This window comes from Herpailurus yagouaroundi, unplaced genomic scaffold (assembly GCF_014898765.1).
Source record: "Herpailurus yagouaroundi ecotype Mexico unplaced genomic scaffold, PumYag 29, whole genome shotgun sequence".
NCBI lineage: Eukaryota > Metazoa > Chordata > Mammalia > Carnivora > Felidae > Herpailurus > Herpailurus yagouaroundi.
Window position 1 is genome coordinate 104,805,299 of NW_024412377.1, and position 20,104 is coordinate 104,825,402.

The window sequence follows — 20,104 nt, forward strand, 5'->3', positions numbered from 1 at the left end:
GATTATTTGTAACATATGTTAGAACCGGTTTAACAACTGTGAGGGATAGGTGCCCTCCTCCATGATCATGTTTACTGAGAAGGTGCAAATAGTATTTCTTAGAGTTAATGGACCTGAACCAGGTGGTGTTTTGGATATACCTAACTGGCCAAATCTATAGTGATTATGGATATTCGAGATAATATTTACTGAGAGCTTATCATGTACCAGATAATGTTGTGATAGTTCCTATATATAGTAATTCATTTATTTCTTTTAAATATTTATTTATTTATTTATTTATTTATTTATTTATTTATTTATTTTGAGAGAGAGAGAGAATATGAGCATAGAGAGAGAAGGAGAGAGAATCCCAAGCAGGCTCTGTACCATTGCAGAGTCTGACATGGGGCTCAAACTCATGACTGTGAAATCATGACCCGAGCCGAAATCAGGAGTCGGATGCTTAACTGGTAAGCCACCCAGGGGCCCCTATACTAACTCATTTAATCTTTTTTTTTTTTCCATTTAATCTTTATAATATCTTTATGCCATAGTTTTTAGTCATGGGTAACTAGTACTTTGAGACAGTATTAGAATTGAGTAACTGCTATAACAAACATCCTCAAATGTTAGTAGTTCGTACGATAGAAGATTTATTTCTTCTTTACGTCACTGTCAATAACATGATTGGCAAACAGATTTTCACACCATGGTTTGGGGAGGCAGCACCAGCTTGAGGGGTCTCAGAATCTTATCCTGGATCTTCTGCAACTGGCAGGCAAGCCATGAGAGGAGAGAAGGAGCATAGAGGATCTTGTGGGAGGCTTTAGGGGCCAGCTCAGTAGTGTCATTTCCACCTCTGCCCACATTCTAATAGTCACAACTGGTCACAGGGCCGCATGTAGATGAAAGAAAGAGAATGGGAAATGTGGTTTTCCTGTGTTCCCAGGAGGGAAAAGAAACAGTGTGATAGATGCATAATGATAGATGTGTCACAGAGAGGTGCTATTAGTATCCCCGCTTTATAGCTAAGGGGATTAAGGCATTGGAAGATTCGATCCCCAAGATCGTGTAGTTCAGTACCCAATATCAGAGTCAATAAATAGGATGGTGATTCACAAACAAGTAGCCTTATTTCTGAGCCCATGCTTGTAATTACAACTCTCTACTGCCTCTCAATTATCGCAGGGTCAGAAACATTATTCTCAAGGCTTTGCTATTTGCTTTGATGATTTTACCCCAGATCCAGCTTAGATGATTATTTATACATTTTTATGATTGGGTAAGTGTGCTATTTACAGAGTACCAGTCACAGATTATAATAAAAATCGGTTAGACAAACAAAACAGAACTCTAAACTCTGTAGGAACATTTTACATCAACTTTTCACCCACACCTCCTACTTTCTTTCCCTATCTCAGACCCACCCACTTATTAGCCACAAGTACCACCACTACCAAGAAGAAGGAGAAAAAAGAAAGAAGGAAGGAAGGAAGGAAGGAAGGAAGGAAGGAAGGAAGGAAGGAAAGAAAGAAGAAAAGAAAGAAAGAAAGAAAGAAAGAAAGAAAGAAAGAAAGAAAGGTCCCGATAAAGCTTTCACAATATTTGAGAAGGTCAAAGGGAGTTTAGTGAGTTAATATCTGCTGCCACCTGAAATTAACCAGACATTTGGCTCTTTTCCCAAAATGGATGGTTAAAAATATCAGACCATGAGCTCTGAATGAGTTTAGCCCAACTTTCAGCCTTGTGCTCAATAGCAGGCCACTCCATGATTTTTCTTCCCCACCACTGCTATTTCTCATGTGTCCAAAAACATTTGAAACCATCTCACTGAGCCTCCTCCGCAGAGCCTTGCCCTCAAGTCTTAGAGACAACCTCAGACTGGCCTGGTCAGACCCTTGGAAAGCTTCAGAATCCTGCCTGTCAGATGTGTACATGTCAAGACTCCACCTGTTCTGGCAGGAAACCCATTTTCTTTTCTATTTCTTCCTCCTTTGGGAAATGTGCCTGTTTCTGGCATCTGTCCCCGTGTATCCTGCTTCACACACTGAGACAAAGAAGTCATTTCATTTCTCAAGCCGTCTTCCCACTTAAAAAAAAAAAAAGTTCTTCTGTTCTCTCCTAACAGTCCTGTTGACTCCTTCATCGTCCTCTACTTTATGTATTTAAAACTCTTCTTGTTTCCTTGTATAATATTCTTGCTCCATTTTCTCTTGAAGTTCCCTTCTTTGTTTTTGTTTGGAGTCTTCATCTTTTTCGAAATCACCTTTGATTATATGAAAGAACCTCTCTTAAATAATCTAAGGGGTTTTCATATGCATCACCCACCGATCTTAATGGTTTTTGTTACTGTTCTGGAACAGTTTGTCATTGATCTTGAGACAAGTTTGACTATTTGTTTTTCTTTCTTCCTAATAGTGCCTATACTAACGTACAGATCGTATGGGTGAGAAAACATGACGGTATTGAAATATAGGCTTCCACTACTGATCTGTACTTTAAGATACATGATTTCCTGTTTTGTTTTTTTTTTAAGAGAACATTGGACTTTCTCTTTTTTCCAAATTCCTGCCTCCTCTGTTGTTTCAAACATGATTTCCTTGGGGTGTGAAAAGAAATGAGTTCCAGGGAGGCTGGTGTAGGCAGGTCAGATGGATTCTCTTCTTCCTACAGAATCATCCTGTGATCTCGGTAAAGCGAAACTGCAGGACAAAAGCGTATTTAAAGAAAGATATTATGGGACCGGAAGCTTAGAGAATTTAACTTTACTTCTGTGACTCAGATGCCTCCCATTTTAAGAATGTCTTCTGAACGCCGTGTACTTTGGTCTTGCCTTTTCGTAAAAAGGAAACCAATAAAAATATAGCACTTACCATGTAGGCCTCTAACCAACTTCCAATAAATGTCTCATTAAAATCCTTTTCAAAAAAATGTTGTGGGTGAAAAAATTAATGAACTGAACCAGGAAGATGAAGTACATTTCCTAGGAACTGGTATTTTGTGAACATTCTCTACCCTCCTCCTTCTGTCTTCTGCCAAATTTTTGCCAGTTTTTCTCTTCCACCAAGCAACACTTGGGTTTGCCAGATGTGTTTCAAAGGGCATGAGAATGTTAGTGAAAGACACGAGAAATCAAGGCGTAATGAAATATGTGGTACATGCTCTTGGACATGGTATGGATTTCCTTGTCATCACCCCCTGTCCTCCCTGAGACACAGTGTCACCGTCACTAATTCTGCAAATTGTTAAGGCAGAACCCATGGGCTCAAATCCTGGCTCCGTTGCTGATTAGTTCTGTGATTTTCAGCAAGATCAATAATCTCAATAAGCCTTAGTGTCTTCATAAGCAAAGTCCTCTTTGGGAGCCGTAAGGACACATGAAGAAAAGCAAGAGAAAACACTTAACACAGCACTTGGTATATTCTTAACAGGCAGCAAGTGGCTCTCCCATAAGCTCAATGGAGAATATTATTAAAATATTAAACTAGTCTCTCTTCCTCCTCCCTTTAGATATTAATTCCTAACAAATCCTGTTTCCTTAAATTCCTTTGGCCTTTACAGTTGATTGCCATGGGGAAAGAGAGGGTGGGTAGACACTTAAAATACATACTTAAAATTTTTTTAAGTGTGTATTTATTTTTGAGAGAGAGGGAGACAGAGCACAGGCGGGGGATGGGCAGAGAGAGAGGGAGACAGAGAATCCAAAGCAGGCTCCAGGCTCTCAGCTGTCAGCGCAGAGCCCAATGCAGGGCTCGAACCCACGAACTGTGAGATCATGACCTGAGCTGAAGTCCGATGCTTAACTGACTGAGTCACACAGGCACTCCTGGGTAGACACTTAAACTCAGAGGTTATCATTTCCCTCTAAGTTGAAAAGCTAATGTTTTGAGTCAGTAGTGTGACAATAACCTTGAAAGCCAAGCATTTAAGGGTGGGGTGGGGGAAGAGCCTTCTACTTTGTAAAGCTTCCCTTTACTTATCTAGAGTCAAGTCTGGTAAATTTGGACTCCAGAGCTTTATTTATAAGACCTAGAAAAAAAGAAGAAGAAAGATATGATGTAAGAATAAATTTCATCTGACTGAAAGGCAAAGTAAGAAAGCCCTTCATGTGCCAGTGAGAGGAGTCCAGGGAGGGAGAGGAAGGAGAGGAAAGATTCCAGAATTGAGGGATAAAACCTCACCATCAAGATCAAAATTCCAAGTGGAAGAAGGCTTGAGAAACTCTCACAGCAGGTTGATACAACCTAAACATCTCAAGACAAATGTTAGTTAGTTCAAAATCACTTCAAGGGGGAGCTCCCTGTTTTGAGCCTAGCATGGGAAGAGCATGGCACCACCTGCATGGTTCAGAAAGCCTGGAGGTGGCCTTCTTGGTCCACATGGAACTGCGGAACCCTCATGTGTATCAGTAGAAGAATCAGGAAGTCCTGTAGACCCCTGAGCCACAGAGGGACAGGGAATAAGGAGGTTGTTTTATGGTGCTGCGTCCTCCTGTCAGGAGGCTATGGCAGAAATCACAACTTCTACTTCAAGTGATAGGTGCAAATGAGGTAAGCTGGGTCACACTAGAGACAAGAATGGGCAACAGAGACAAGATCCAAACAGTCCCATCATGTCAGGCCTAGAACATCCAAGGAGCAATAAAGACTCAGTAACCTTGGAGTAGCAACATTAACTATTCTCTGCTGCCTGTGGAGAAAAAAAGCCCTCTCGATTAAGAGAAGATCTGAGAGAAGAAAAAAATAAAGAATCTATGTTGACTTCTGCATGCCTGAATGTAATTCACAAATTTGTGACCCTTCTATGAAAGTAATTGAGAATTGGCCTCGTATTGAAGATGACTTTCAGTTTGTGTGTGTGTGTGTTGTGTTTGTTAGGAGCGGGTGGGGGCTGGGTTGGTTAATATAGGACGTCTCACTGCTCCACAGAGATGTGAACCGAGAAACGTATCTTCTGGAAAATAAATTTTGGAGCTCCACAGAATAAAGGTGGTACTCTGCCACAGTAACGAGTTGTTTTGTTCATATGAAAGTGGGCCACCCAAGGGCATCCACCAAAACACACATACCTATAGCCATGCCATGCCAGCCACTTAGTTATAAGAGGCGTCCTAAACAAAATTTATGAGTCCTAATCAGATATATCTCACTACTTACTGCCTGAAGCACTCCCTGTTTGGCGTTGAAGTGATTCGACTAAAAATATACCTACCAATCAACACCTCCCTGTTGTTTCTAGCTACATGGACGCTAAGGGCAGAAAAAGTCTCCAAATATGCTTCAAAGAGCCCACAGCTCCTCAGGACACTAGTTCACACGAGTGTTGTGGAAAGCAGAATAGATGTGTAGCACAGTTAACCAATAGTGTCAACAGACTCAAGGTGTTAACATGTGAAATGAGGTTGTTATTTTGATGACAGTGATTATATCAACTGTTCCTCCTTACAGTCATGAGGTACTTTTAGATCATGGGCACTAAAATTACCAACCGGTAATTTGGAGATCAAATTAACAGCAACCCATTCAAAATAAATTGGCTCGTTTTGGCTCAGTGGCATTAGGCAACAGAAGGAATGTGAAGTTCTCAAACTGGTTTGTACCACATCTTTGTAGCTCGAGCTTGATGAAGTTCTGGACAGATGGTTCTTTCAGGCATTGCTCAACTAGGAGGTCATTTCTGCTGTTGTCAGAATGGAAATCCCAAAAACACATATTTGAGAGTCCACAGACTGTCTTCATAGTATATTTCAGTAACTTCAAAAGCTTCACTGCTGGAAAATTCTTTATTTTGTCACCCAAGTCCTCCTGCTTCCTGAGGAATCACTATGTTCCTGAATATCCGTCAATCTTATTCCAAGTCTCCATATTGGATACCAGAAATCCTGTCTCCTCCTCAAGTATTTCTGAGCATCTCTAGATGGCTTACATTCCTGGTGGTTGCTTATTGTATCAGTTAGGAATTGGGCCCAGCTGCATGTAACCAAAATTTTACTGCTGTGGTTTAACCAAGTGGAAAGAGGGGTGTTGTTCTCACACATTAAAAGTCTGGAAGTGAGCCATCCCAAGGGCTCTGTAAGCTCTTAAGTGTTCCAGTCTCCTTCAATATTTCTTTCCTCTATCTGTGACGTAGGGTTTTTGCCTCATGGTTGTTGCCTCATGGTCACAAGACGGCTGCCTCTTTTCCATACTCAGTGTCTTTGCTCTCAGCAGAAAGAAGGAATGTCTGAGGGGCTCAAAGGATTAAAAAAAGGACTAAGAGATGACATCTGAGGCAGCAAAACAAAACTTTCCCAGAAATCTCTAGCAGGCCTTTAATTATGTCTAAACGGCCTGAAATGAATTTCCATGTCTTTGCTATAGTCTGGAAAAGCAAAGATTTTAGAGAGACACATTCCTACCTGAAACAAAACATGAATATGGTTGGTAAGGAAATGGGGGAGCATGGCCTGAGCACACTCCCCCCAAGCCACCACTCCTGGCCTCTCTACACTGGCCATGTCTGGCCATTTCGTAGCTACTGGGCAGAACCCTAACACTGTGTACCAGATACACATACCTTGGTAGTGGCCTTGCATCTATCTGAGGAAGTAGCCTCCTCAACATTTCTTCATGATTATCCAGCTTGACGCCATATTGCTGAGACCACTTTATTTCCTTATTCTTTCAGTTAACACATACTTTCGTGGAACTTCTGTACGTCAGGGACTGTTGCAAACATAGAAGTTATGGAAGGAACCAAGATCTCAAGGCCCCTATCCTCATGGAACTTAAATCACAAGGAATACTGGCTTTCAGCTCAGAGGTGTCCCATCTCTGGGCACCTTTGTTTAGGGTATAACCTGCACCACTGTGCGTGACAACCCTGATAATTCCCCAGGAATCCAGGTTTCTGTCTATCCATTTCTAGAAGAAGTCAGAAAAAAAAAACAAAAAACAAAAACGGGCGACAAACATTATTTTTGCCAAAATAATGAGCCTGCTACCTATTCCAAGTCTCTTATATTATTAAACAGAATATGTGCCCTCTCCGTCTGAAGCACCTGCCTTTAAGTCACTCCATTTGTTCAAAGCTTGCTCAAGAAGAATGTTTTCACCTTTTTAGCTGCACAAGAGATTTTATTAAATGCCAATTCCAGTTTCCACCTTGATAGCAACCAAGAGTTAAAAAAATTTTGGATCCAGTGTTGGAACATCTCATCAAACTTAAATCTAATGGAAATTCCTCAGGGAGCAATTCATGCCCATTGACAGTTAGTGGCCTAATTTCCCCAGCACATTTTAATTGATAGTCTGTGTGCATTCTGAAGCTCCTTCATAAAATTCAGATTCGGTGTTTATGCGAATCTGGTCGATCTGCTGCTTTTAACTTCTTTGTTTAGGGGAAAGGGGTGGTAAAACCTCAGTTCTGACAAGATCTTTTCCTCTTTCCTGGTTGACTCAGAATCCCATACATAAAGAGAACACTACAATGCCAGAGTCCTATGTAAAGGTATTCAAAGTGGAATGGGATCCTTGAGGAGTTTGAAGATTCCGTACGTAGGTGCTTAAGGCTAATGCGGTTGAGTTTATGACTTTATAACTTTCCTAACAAACTCCTTAACCCAACTGTCTCTTCTCTAGCTACTGGGTTCTGTTTTGAGGTCTCTGATCCAACTAAGCATGGGCTTTTCCTTGCCTCACCCTCACACCTTCCCTAAAGAGTTTCTCCTCGATCTCTGTCAAGCCATGTCCTTTAAACTACGTTGCTTCAAATCATACTTCTTAAACTCACCATGTATAACCCTGCCCTACCTGTCCTCACTCTGTCCTGCCTGACTCCCTCAACACTTGTATATAGCTACGTCTAGCTATCCATCCCTGCACCGCTGTGCTCATGCCTGTTCTGGTTCTACATCAAATGATCAAACTCATAAAATGGACGTCAGTGTCTTCTATACCCTCAGGAGCTCCCCACTATATACTGTGTTGCGCTATACCCTATATACTATCCTTGCCCAGAATACACCCTCTCTACATGGGGCCACTGCAGGTTTAAGATGCAAATTTTCTTTTTAGCATGCTCGATTTTCTAGGCAATTTATATTTGAGACTGCAAGTTAGTGGGTGGGTAACTGGTTCCAGTCTTCTCTGGGCAGTGACAGAATCGTGGGGAGGTCATCTGTGTTTCCTCCATCTGCTGAGGCTTCTCTGTGCTTAAGCAGGTGCAATACCCCAGTTCAGGCTTTATGTTTCCAAGAAGCCTTTGACTAAATCGCTCCTCTTTGGGAGTCCACTGATTCTGGGTCCTCAGAGGAGTAGGTGTAAGGATAGGTACAGTTCCATGCACATGCTAATGAAGAATGCAGAACCTGAGCTTCAGTTTCCTTTCCAATAAAATGAGAGATTACATATTTATCATAAATTCGATGTAAGGATTAGGTGAGAAAATGTATAGTCAGATCCTTTGTACATTACAGGTGCTCAGCATATATTAATTCTCTCCTACATCCCTGTCACATTGTCATGTTGAGATATCCACTGTTCAGTAGCACAAAGTCTCATCCCCCCGCCACCATCCCCATCCCATTATTGTGAACCCCTCCAGGAGAAAATCACATCCTCCTTGTTTTTACATAAGGAAGAATTGGATGATAGAAAGAACATTAGGAATGATGAAACCATAATCTTGTTCATGGACTTGCTGTTCAAATGACTTTGGGCTAGTTGTCAGTAAAACAAAAGGTTTGTTCTGGAACATTGCTAAGATCCATGTGTCTAACCCAAATCCCCTAAAAAACTCAGGGATGGGTACCCAGTAGACATGATTCTCAAGACTTCTGTTTTTAATTTTATTTAAATTCCGCTTAGTTAATATACAGTGTCATATTAGTTTCAGGTGTACAATACAGTGATTCAGCACTTCCACACATCACCCAGTATCATCACAAGTGCCCTCCTTAGTCCCCATTGCCTGTTTAATCCCTTTCCCTACCCACCTCCCCTCTGGTAACCATCAGTTTGTTCTCTATAGGTATGAGCCTGTTTCTTGGTTTGCCTCTGTCTCTCTCTCTCTTTTTTTCCCTTTGTTTGTTTGTCTGTTTTAGTTCTTAAATTCCACATGCTCAAGACTTTTCGTAGGCAAATGGGTGAGTGTCCAATGTCTTGATGGCATGGTGGCCATGCTGGGCCTTCCTACCCAATGGTCTCATAGAAGTCTGAAAGGCTCAAGAATGTTATCATACTGAAGTTCCTCAGGCCCACAGAGGGAAAGTTTCTCTTCAGTCTCAAGCCCATTCCCAGGCCAAATTCTCTGAACCAACCAAGCAAGTCACCCAAATGCACACCCTCCCCTAAACTCCGTCCACTCAACCCAGCCAAGAAGATTGATGTAGGGGTGCCGGTGGGAATGATAAATTGAGAGATAGGAATTTCAATTCAGGTTCTGCAAACAATGGAAGCTAAGGTACACAACGGGTGAGCAAATGTTTGACACCTCTCCACCCACTGACAGTGTCATGAAGTTCAGTATTGATGTTGAGAATGGCTTTGAGATTATCAGGTAAAACATGCTATATTGATCTGATTATAAAATTGCCAATTCTACTATTACATTTCTCTGTAACAAGAAAGGTTTTTCCCCACCCCAGGCCTTTGTTTTTTTTATGGTCATAGAAAACCTGACAAATTTGCATTACAACCAATCAGTGTAGATGGTACCTTTGAGCCTATTTTAAGCAAAACTGGAAAGAAGGTCCTGGTTCTTGATGTGTTCATGGTACCATTGCAAGAATATTTACCATATTTTTTTCTAGTGAGCTAGTTTGGATTTTTCTTTAAGAATACTATGACAAGATCATTCTGATACAACATCATTTTTGTCTCTGAAGACCAGGAACCTGAAACTGATACAAGTTTTCATAATTAGTTGAAATTGGCCAAAGGTCCAGTTGGGGGGAGGAAGGGATTAGAAATTAGTCACCAAAGGGAAATGAGTTGTCCAGCTCAAAAGATAAGTTAACCTCCATTTTAGTCCATTCCTCATTTGGAAATCTGGACTAGGAGACAGTACGGTAAAGAGATACAACTCTTCCCAAGATGTAAGCTCTTGGTGATTTTCAATTTTCACCCATTTTGTAGTTTAGGGATTTGCAGAAGGACTTAGAACAGGTGTTATGAAGGCTCTCAACTCAAATGTACCTGGGCATAACTGATATATCCTGCTTCATCAGTTTGGAATATGAAATAACCTCCCATTTCTTTGAATGTTCAATTTATAATAATTCCAACTCCCTGTTTTCACTGAGAAGAGAAGTCTGTTCTTTCTTTCCTGGCCATTGCCCATGAGAAGCCAAGAACCTCAGTCCACACAGGCCAACACAGTCACTCATGGGAGAAGCTGCCAGCTCTTGCTTTGTCACTACTGAAAACATTAGTCCATCAGTCTAGTGCAGACAAAAGGGCCAGGAGGGGTTGGCAGGGAAGAAGAGTGCTTCTCCCTGGAATGCCTTGTTCCACTCAGGCATGGGGCCCCATGCCATACCAAGCTGGGTTCCAGCAAGATGAGTGTCTGTGATCAGTCTTCTTTTCTCACATACTCAGCCATTTGCCACTGGGCATGGTCATGGTGTGATGGTGACTGAATGTGGAAGAGGCAGTATCAGGGCTGGACCATCTTGCCTCCTGGAAAATCTTGACCCTGTTCTTAACCTTAAGGCACTCAAATGTACCTGATGGGGCAGTTCCTCTTGGGTCTCACGCCAGTGACTTTTCCTGCTAACTCAGGTCAGTTAAAAAGATTTCAGTATTTCAGAGATGTTCAAATAACTTGGAATATCTGAAATAAAGATTCTGATTCCTGTTTCTTTTCAGCTCTCAAAGAATCCCATTATAAATACAGGACTGGTACATAGGACTGACACCTTTGAATGCCATTGGCAAGAGCAGCCAGGCATTCATACTTTGTCAAATCAGAGAATGCCAGGTTTCGACTCTTATGTGAGAACAAAGGGTGACCCCTAGCCTGACATCTGCCAAGCCTTCCAGATAGCTCAGTCCAGAACACAACTGTCTACGCTGAAGTGACTTGATAACTAGAATGAGAAACAGCAACTTCTACATGGCCTTTTCCCAAGAATAATGATAACAACAATAATTTTAAGCTCATCATCATTGGGCCACCAGTAATAAAGATAAATTAATGGTTTGTGAGCACTGACTGAGTACTCTGCATACATCCATGAACACTCAGTGAACAGGGAAGGCTAAGAGAGGAAGAGCCCTGAGCCCCCAAGTGTGCAGGCCCTGTGCCAGTCCTGGCATACTTATCACCCTACACAGCTAAGGCTCAGAGAAGTTAAGGAACTGGCCCATGGTCACAGAGCCAGTACGCGGCAGAGCTGGGATTCAGAAACATGTCCTCCTAACTGTAGCGTCTGTGCTCTTAACCACTGTACCCTAGGGCCTCTCTGAGTGAGCAATCGGGCAAGCTGTTGACTAATCAAATAGGCAGAAGTGGAGGACACAGAAGGTAGGGGGTCCATCTAAAACTCTTTCTCATCCTCTCCTCACATCTCTGTTCCATGCCAGGTGTGCCTTGGTGATTAATGCTTCTGACGCTCTGGGTGCGTCCAGATGATATGCTATCTACAGCCCACAAATGGGAAATTTCAAGATGGTGTTCTTTAACAGGCTTGCCACCAAATGCTGTCAGAAAACTAAAATTGTCCAGGCTATTTTGAGACCAAACTCAAAGTTTTCTCCAGCTTCTCCCCAAGTAAATTGATGTTCACGAATCTCAGAGCTGTTCTCTGCCTCACATTTTAGTTGGAGTCATATAGCTAGAATTTGTGCTCATTCAAATTCATGTCCCTGTGTTGACCCCAAGCCTTCTAGAAAGCCCAGTGGGATTACATGGTCTCAGATGGAATCAGGGGCCTGCGTTCATCAGCTTCAAAGTAGAGAGAAGGCGAGAGTTGACTCAGAACATGAACACGGTACCAAGAATAAAATCAGAATTGCCCATTTAATGTTTACACGTTTCCTAGGCTGGGGGTGAGTGTAGCTTGTTTACTTTTGAGTATAAATTACTGAGTTTTCCCACCTTGAGATAGAAACCCAACCTGTGAGACAAAATTTTCTTTCCTTCCCTCTTTTTCTAACAAGTTAGAGATGCCTTGGTGAAATGTGCATTGGTTTTCATTCCAGGTGAGAAAATAGAAGTAAGGCTGAAAATTCTAAGTAACGCATCCAAGGTGCATCTGAGACTAGACTAGACAGGACACTAATATAAATAGTCGCAAGGACTGGAAATTTCAAGCCCCTCCACCGATTGTTGGCAGTTGACGCTTGGCCCTGGGTCCTGGAGCCCTCATGGTCACTGTGCAGCCTGGGAAGTGATAGAGGGTGACACACACAGAGAATCTTTTCCTGGAAATGGGTTTGGAGGAGAGCTTATTATAAACAATAAGCCCTTGTGTATGGGATTGAAAATAAACTCAGACAGTGCATAAGGTTACGGTTATGTGTTGAAAGGCTAAAATCCACCATCTGTCACCTATCCACATGCCCTGACCCATGCATTTGCCTCTGCCTGGACTCTCATTCCAGGAAATCTGACTAAGCGATCAGGATTTCTTTACACGGAGGCAGTGATTTACGGTAGACGGCCATGGAATTGAGGCTTATTTTTAACAACAGATAATATTTTGGTTCTTTTTAAGAAAAGAGTCAATGTTGTATTAGGTGGTCACATGATTTTTTATCTGTCTGCTCATTACTGGTTACCCAAATGCTGCAGTCTAACGGGCTCTTCTGAGTCAGCTTTCATTTATTCCCCTCTGTAAGTATATATGATATTATCCAGTACAACGTGTTTGTTGGCTTCAAGCTATATGAGTGGAAAAAAAAAAATCACAAGCTCTCAGGCTTTGCCCCTCCCTACAAAAAAACACGGTGATTTTCCATGCTTGCTTTTGAGTGTATACTACAGTTATCATTAAGCAGATAATATTTTCTGGGCCAGAAACTGTATATATGGGTCAGGATGTTATCTCTTCCCGTCCCCCATGATGTACATCTCAGCTGAAATGCTTCCTTCCTGTCTTTCTTTCTCTGGTGGCACAGCTACGGTTCTGGAGTTAACTGTGTAATTTCAAGAGGATATTTTCTGTCAGCTCAAAGCACTTAGGAGGACTCAGGGAAAAAGTATTTTGGCACTTACCTAGGCAGGATGATTGTGCTGGTTGCAATAACATTTTGGAAATTAAAAGTGTCTTTAGTCTTGTGATTACATAAATTTCTTCTTGGCAAACGAGGATTGTTGTGGCTTCGTGGGCCTGGGATCTAACGTACCATCTTTTTTAACCTAAATTCTTTTTCTGTGTGAGTCTGCCTTGTTGGTGAAGGCACAACCCAGGATGTGCCGGCTGGCTGTAATCCCGGTCCTAAAGCCATTGAACAATGCAGGGGTCCAGGGGGGCCTCAAATCTCTTCAGTCATTTTAGGAGATAAGGAGGACTGGGTGGGAACGTCACAGCTTCTCATTCATTTGGCTCATGTTCAGCTACAAGAAGGAGCTCGAGGGCACACAGGGAAAGTGTGGTTACTGTGTTTCCCTGATTCAGTCCCTGAAACAGGAATATTTCATGTATTAAAGGAGTCCCCTTGGCAGCTTAATGCTATAAAAAGTTGGAAATTTTACCCCAAGTGCAGGTTCCCCGCCCTGGGGCTACGGATGGGCTCCTGGCAGGCTGCAGGTTTATAGAGGGTGGAAAATTCACAACTGTGTAGAAAACAGCCTGTGTGAGAGATGTGCCACACAATTGTGTCCTAGGTCATCTAGCATAGTGGTTAAGGCTCTGGCCTCTGACAAGTTCAAATACTGGCTGTATCTTTCACTAGTTGTGTGGCCCCAAATGAGCTATTTAACCTCTGAGTGCTTCTGCCTCTTCATCTATAAAGTAAGGGCAATGGCAGTACTACCCCCTCTCCTCCATAGGGTCGTCATCTTAAATGAGTTAACACATGTGAACTAGTGTGGCTCACACAGTTAAGACTCAATACATTTTTGAGGGGTGCCTGGGTGGCTCAGTCGGTTAAGCCTCCGACTTTGGCTCAGGTCATGATCTCATGGATTGTGACTTCAAGCCCCATGTCGGGCTCTGTGCTGACAGCTCAGAGCCTGGAGCCTCCTTTGGATTCTGTGTCTCCCTCATGCTCTCTGCCCCTCCCCCGCTCGCTCTCTCTCTCTCTCTCTTACAAATAAAATAAACGTTAAAAAAATACTCAATAAACTTTAACTATTATTTGACATATCTGTGGCTGCTGTCATGATAAATGAAAAATACATTCTTTTAAATGTGATTTCATTGCTATTCTTTGTTGATACATACAGGTTCAGTGGACGGAAACCAAATGGAGACTTATCATAAGCGGATTCTTTTCTCTTTAAAAACATTTTTTTAATGTTTATTTATTTTTGAGAGAGAGACAGAGCACAAGTGGGAGAGGGGCGGAGAGAGGGAGACACAGAATTTGAAGCAGGCTCCAGGCTCTGAGCTCTCAGCCTAGAGCCCGATGTGGGGCTCAAACTCCCAAACCATGAGATCATGACCTGAACCCAAGTCAGATGCTTAACCACCTGAGCCATCCAGGCACCCCTGTCATCATAAGGGGATTCTTATTGTCAGAAAGAGATGGAAGGAATAAAGAGGTGGGGCTGAGTTATCCCCAAATAGGGGAGAAAATACAAATGGTAGGCAGGGCCAGTGCTTCTCAGTAGGCCCAGGAGACGGAGAGGCTAGGACCCATGATATTTTTAGGAAGTCATAAAAATGTTTTAAATTCTTTTAAAATTAGAAGTAATGTTTCTAATGAAATGTTAATACATTTATCTTTGTGCAGTATGTACAAGTTAAAAATATAATTTTTGGTATTTTTCTGCAGCAAGTTGGCCAGTGAAGGCACATGTATTAGAGCCCGCGGAAGTCATACTGCGGCCTGAGTGCAAGTGCTTCTGTTACATTTGTTTGTGTGCTTTGCTGCATTCCTAGTGAATGGGGAGGTCTTGGAGCAGAGCCTCCATCTGAGGTGTCACCATATACACAAAGCCTATCACGGTGCCTGGCACGTAATAGGCAACCGATGTTTATTGGTTAACCAATAAACCAATGGTTAGCATTTTCAGGTTACAAGCAACGAACTTGGTGCCCTGGAAAGAAGGGCATTGTCAGTCTCTAAGCAAGTCAATCTCAGTGCAGCCTAGAAGTACATTTGGAAGTGGCATTCTAGGGGCGCCTGGGTGGCTCAGTCGGTTGAGTGTCCGACTTCAGCTCGGGTCATGATCTCACAGTTTGTGGGTTCAAGCCCCGCGTCAGGCTCTGTGTTGATGGCTCGGAGCCTGGAGCCTGCTTTAGATTCTGTGTCTCCCTCTCTGCTCCTCCCCTGCTCATGCTCTGTCTCTCAAAAATGAATAAACATTAAAAAAAATTTTTTTTTAAATAAAAAAGAAAGTGGCATTCTATTTGTGGATCAAAGCCTAAAAGGACAGAAAAGTCACCCATCAAGTCAAAAGAGAGATATATACTCCATTTTCTCTGGATTTGACTTGAGGGGGGTCTTTACGTGAAAGACTGCCTGTTGAGCTGAAAATGGGCCCAGCTTCTGGAAAGGGGGCCCTCACACGTAGGCCCTAGAGAAGTGGGGTTGTTAGCAGCAGAAGGGGAAAAGCATCTCTGGAGATTTGATCACAAACAAGTAACACCCTCTTTTCCTCCCTTCAGGCTCTTCCGGTCCCTCTGCTGCCTGAGGCCAGGGAAGGAAGAGGTACCTAACAGGACAGCCACACCTTGGGAAGCTGAGGATTTGGTGACTAAGAACCAGATACAATGAGACCAGTGGAATTGCCAGAGCTGTGCCCAGAGAGCTCACTGTGAACTGGATCCGCTTCATGGAATACTGGGGAGGTAGGTTGGGGGCAGAACTTGGGGGAAGCATGAAGAAAATCGAGGTACGTAACTGTGGTCTAGAGGAAGAAGGGAAATACGGTCACTTTGGATTCTTTAGTGAATCAAAAATCTCCTTTTGCTTCATTTCTTGTATTCAAAAATGTTTCAAATATACTGTGAACTATTCACCTTAGGAAATACCAGAAATTAAAAAAAGTAACACGGATGATTCTTCGCAATAAAATATTCAGCAGTTTTTCGTATGGGAAATTTTAAACATATAGAAACAGAAAGAATACTGTGATTTCCTCCAGGTACCTACTACTTAGCTTTCATCTTAGTCAATCTTGCTTCCTCTGTATGTCTTAGCCCCTTCCCCCTCCCTTATTATTTTGAAGAAAAGCTCAGACATCATAGAATACCATTTTTATAATGTTAAAAATAACTAAAATTTTAAAAAAGGCTTTTCATGAATATATAGATGCAGTAAGACCATATAAAAAGAAATTCAAGGCAAGGAAAAGCACGGCACGTGGGGTGGTAGTTACTGCATGCGGGCGGGGCTGGGTTACAAGTAGATTAGTATCTGCAATTTTGTTTTCATCAGCCAGTTCTGGGTACTTACTTGTTACCTTGTCAAAAATGAAAGGAGACGGCGCAAAGACCAATATGAGAAGGTACATGAACCCAGGATTCACATTCATCCACTGCTGTGCACAGAAGCCCCGTTGGTCCCCTTTTCTGCCTGAGCCAATGGAGTCATCGTCGTCTTCCTTTTCAGAGGTAACTAGACTGTGTGGCAGGAGAGGACTTTGAATCCTGCTTATTTGAAGTCCTGGGTTACATGGGTGGAAATCTGTGTCCATAAGCACGTCCGTGTCCTGAGTTTCACTTTTACCCACGTCACTTGGCCTTATTCCTGCCTGAATTCTGGGGCCCCCGTCACAGCTTGCTAGTGATGGCTTCCTACCTAGGAGAGGAGCATCCCTTGAGGCCAAATGTGCCATGGGGGTTTCAATGAGATGCCCGTGAGGCGAAGTTTATTTCTGGCAGGCAGGAGAGGTTCCAGAGCAAGGGGGAAGACGGAGTAAGAAAGAAGTAAGCAGGGAGGAGGTAAAACAGAAAGAAAAAGGAAGAGTTGGGGAAGGGTTTGTTCAGAGCTACATATAGTATGTATTTTCTCAGGCCAAGATGTACTTAAATTGATGACTTAGAAAAACAGTTCCACTATCGGCTTAGGTCCTTGCTTGAGTTTTGGACTTTAATACAACTGTGATAGATGGCATTGCTTGAGTTAATTAACTTCCATATATTGAGCAGAGGGGTGGGGGCAGAGTGGAGTCCATTGACACATCTTTCAGTCCTGGCTCTGACCTCCTGAGGGGGTCATAGAAGCTCTCTAGGCCTCAGTTTCCATATCTGTAAGAACAAGGAGGTTGGGCTAGAAGATGTCCAGGGTCCACTTCAGATGTAACATTTTAAATGTTTTTTGGGTTTTTTTTTTAATGTTTATTTATTTTTGAGAGAGAGAGAGAGAGAGAGAGAGAGCAAGCAGAGGAGGGGCAGAGAGAGAAGGAGACACAGAATCCAAAGCAGGCTCCAGCCTCTGAGCTGTCAGCACAAAGCCCGATGCAGGGCTAGAACCCACGAGCTGTGAGATCATGACCTGAGCCGAAGTCAGATGCTTAACCGCTTAACTGACTGAGCCACCCAGGCGCCCCCAGATGTAACATTTTATGATAAAAGAAACCTTTCTCTTTCATTTTGTATGGTTAAGTGACTTGACAGATCATACATTGCTCAGAAATGAATAGTTCACAGGGATTTAAAAGAACGGTAAATTCAGTCTCCGACTCCCCATATTAATGTTAAATTTCTACACGTGCAGTTGCGTAGGTCTGCAGTTCTCATGTTTTTCCACATCCCTCATGACCTGCACACCTTAAGAGAAAATGAAGGTTGCAAAATCTCCACAAAACCTCACAGTAAATGGAGGGGCGCCTGGGTGGCGCAGTCGGTTAAGCGTCCGACTTCAGCCAGGTCACGATCTCGCGGTCCGTGAGTTCGAGCCCCGCGTCGGGCTCTGGGCTGATGGCTCAGAGCCTGGAGCCTGTTTCCAATTCTGTGTCTCCCTCTCTCTCTGCCCCTCCCCCGTTCATGCTCTGTCTCTCTCTGTCCCAAAAATAAATAAACGTTGAAAAAAAAATTAAAAAAAAAAAACAAAAAAACCTCACAGTAAATGGAGCAAAACTTTTCTTGACTAAGGAAGAGTTTCCTGAGTGGGAACAGCCACTAAGTCAGCCTCAGATTCTAGATTCTGTATTCAGTAACAAAGTCACAAGTAGAAAATGGCTCTCCGATTTGGAGAACCACGGGATACAGAGCCCTGGCCCCGAGATACACGCACGAGCACGCATGCCTGCGTGCGTGCACGCGCACACACATAATTGCAGGAAGCCTCTATTTGTAGTTTGTGCATTCTGACTTGGGGCCCAGAATCATGGCTCTTCTACTTCGAGGGGAACAAGTGACGAGGCCTTAGTGCTGATGTCAAGTCCCTTGGTACCCAAGGGAGATGCTGAGACAGGAGTACAGACTCTACCGTCTGTGCTCCTGGGGTGCTCATGGCATTAAGAGGGCGGGACTGGAATCAGGGTTAACATATCACAGGAAGTAAATAGAAAGCCTGGAATCAAACCCAAATATAAATTGTATTTAAAATATGAAAATGATCAAATCAGTGGGGGGAAACATTATTTAATAAATAATGCTGGGATAACTTTGCTTATACGAAATGCTTCCAGTTGAAACCTTAGCTCACATTATACACTTAAGTACATCCCAAGTGGATTTAAAAATGAAATACAGGGTCACCTGGGTGGCTCAGTCGGTTCAGCGTCCGACTTCGGCTCAGGTCATGATCTCACGGTCCGTGGGTTCGAGCCCCACGTCGGGCTCTGTGCTGACAGCTCAGAGCCTGGAGCCTATTTCAGATTCTGTGTCTCCCTCTTTCTCTGACCCTCCCCTGTTCATGCTCTCTCTCTCTGTCTCAAATATAAATAAACGTTAAAAAAAAAAATTAAAAAAAAAAAAGAAATATAAAAGTGAAACTGCCATCGAGGTAGGAAAAAATGTATGATTTTAGATTGAGAAGCCTTTTCTAAGGCAGAAACTATGAAGAAATTAGTGCATAAATTTGACAACATAGAGATCTTCTGTTTCTGTATATACTAAAAAAAAAAAAAAAACAAAAACATTAAAGGCATAGGACAAACTGGAAAACGTATTTGCAAAATATGTGCTAGATAAAGAATCAACACTTCCCTTACAGCAAGAGTTGTTTTTGTCAAGTCAGAAAAGATAAACCCCCACAAGCAAAAATTGGCATGGACAATAGGAAAGAAAGAACTACAAAAGAGCCTCAGGTATAATCAAAGTAGTGTAAGTTAAAACAACAAGATACCATTTTGTCCATAAAGTCAAAGAGTTAAAAGACTCATAGTACCCTTGGCAACAGTGTGGTGAAATTAGCAATCTAAGATTAGATTTACTCCTGGCTCTGACTTCAGTATAAAATCTTAGGATAGACATTTAAGCTTTTCGAGCTTCACTTTTCTCATCCATAAAATGGAGTACATAATAGTCTCACAGGGTTAGGGTGAAGATCAGATGACATAATGAATTTTAAAAGAACTTGGTAAATTCAATAGTATAATACACAGGTCCATACAAGTATAATTATTGGGTGCTAGAAGCCAAGTGGATCTGTGCTGTGCCTCAAAGAACAAAAGGGAGATCAGGAGGTAGGTAGATTTGCTTCTTGATGCTATCTCTAAGATACTACACTACTCGAATAAGCTCCTTGAAAGAGCTGTGTGTCATTACAAGTTCAGTAAACTACAATTTAGAGATGGTGCTAACAAACGCCAAGATACCTGGATGTTGCTATAGGAGCAGCAGGAACCTAGAAGACCCTAAAAATGGTATTGGCAGGAGTGGATGCCCGAAACCACCATTCACTGGCAGCAGCCATGACAGGAGTTGGGGATGGAAGCTACTTCCAGTGACAGAAACTTCCCCAGGGGAGCGTGCGCTGAGAGTCCCTGCAATGGGACTGTGTCCAAGGAGAAGAATCAATAGCTCAGGGCAACTTCAGTGAGCCTGGCAGGAATTACCCTCAGAGCTGCCATTGAGAATCAC

The 20,104-nt window shown here is 42.6% G+C and overlaps 1 long non-coding RNA gene across 2 annotated transcripts in view; it reads left to right on the plus strand.

Moving 5' to 3' along the window:
- The first annotated feature begins 15,552 nt into the window (after positions 1 to 15,552).
- LOC121014963 (uncharacterized) overlaps positions 15,553 to 20,104 on the plus strand; it is a 118,614-nt gene continuing 114,062 nt past the window's right edge. For both annotated transcript variants that reach the window (XR_005783538.1, XR_005783537.1), the window contains exon 1: positions 15,553 to 16,687. This is a non-coding gene — a long non-coding RNA (uncharacterized LOC121014963). The remainder of the gene's footprint in view (positions 16,688 to 20,104) is intronic.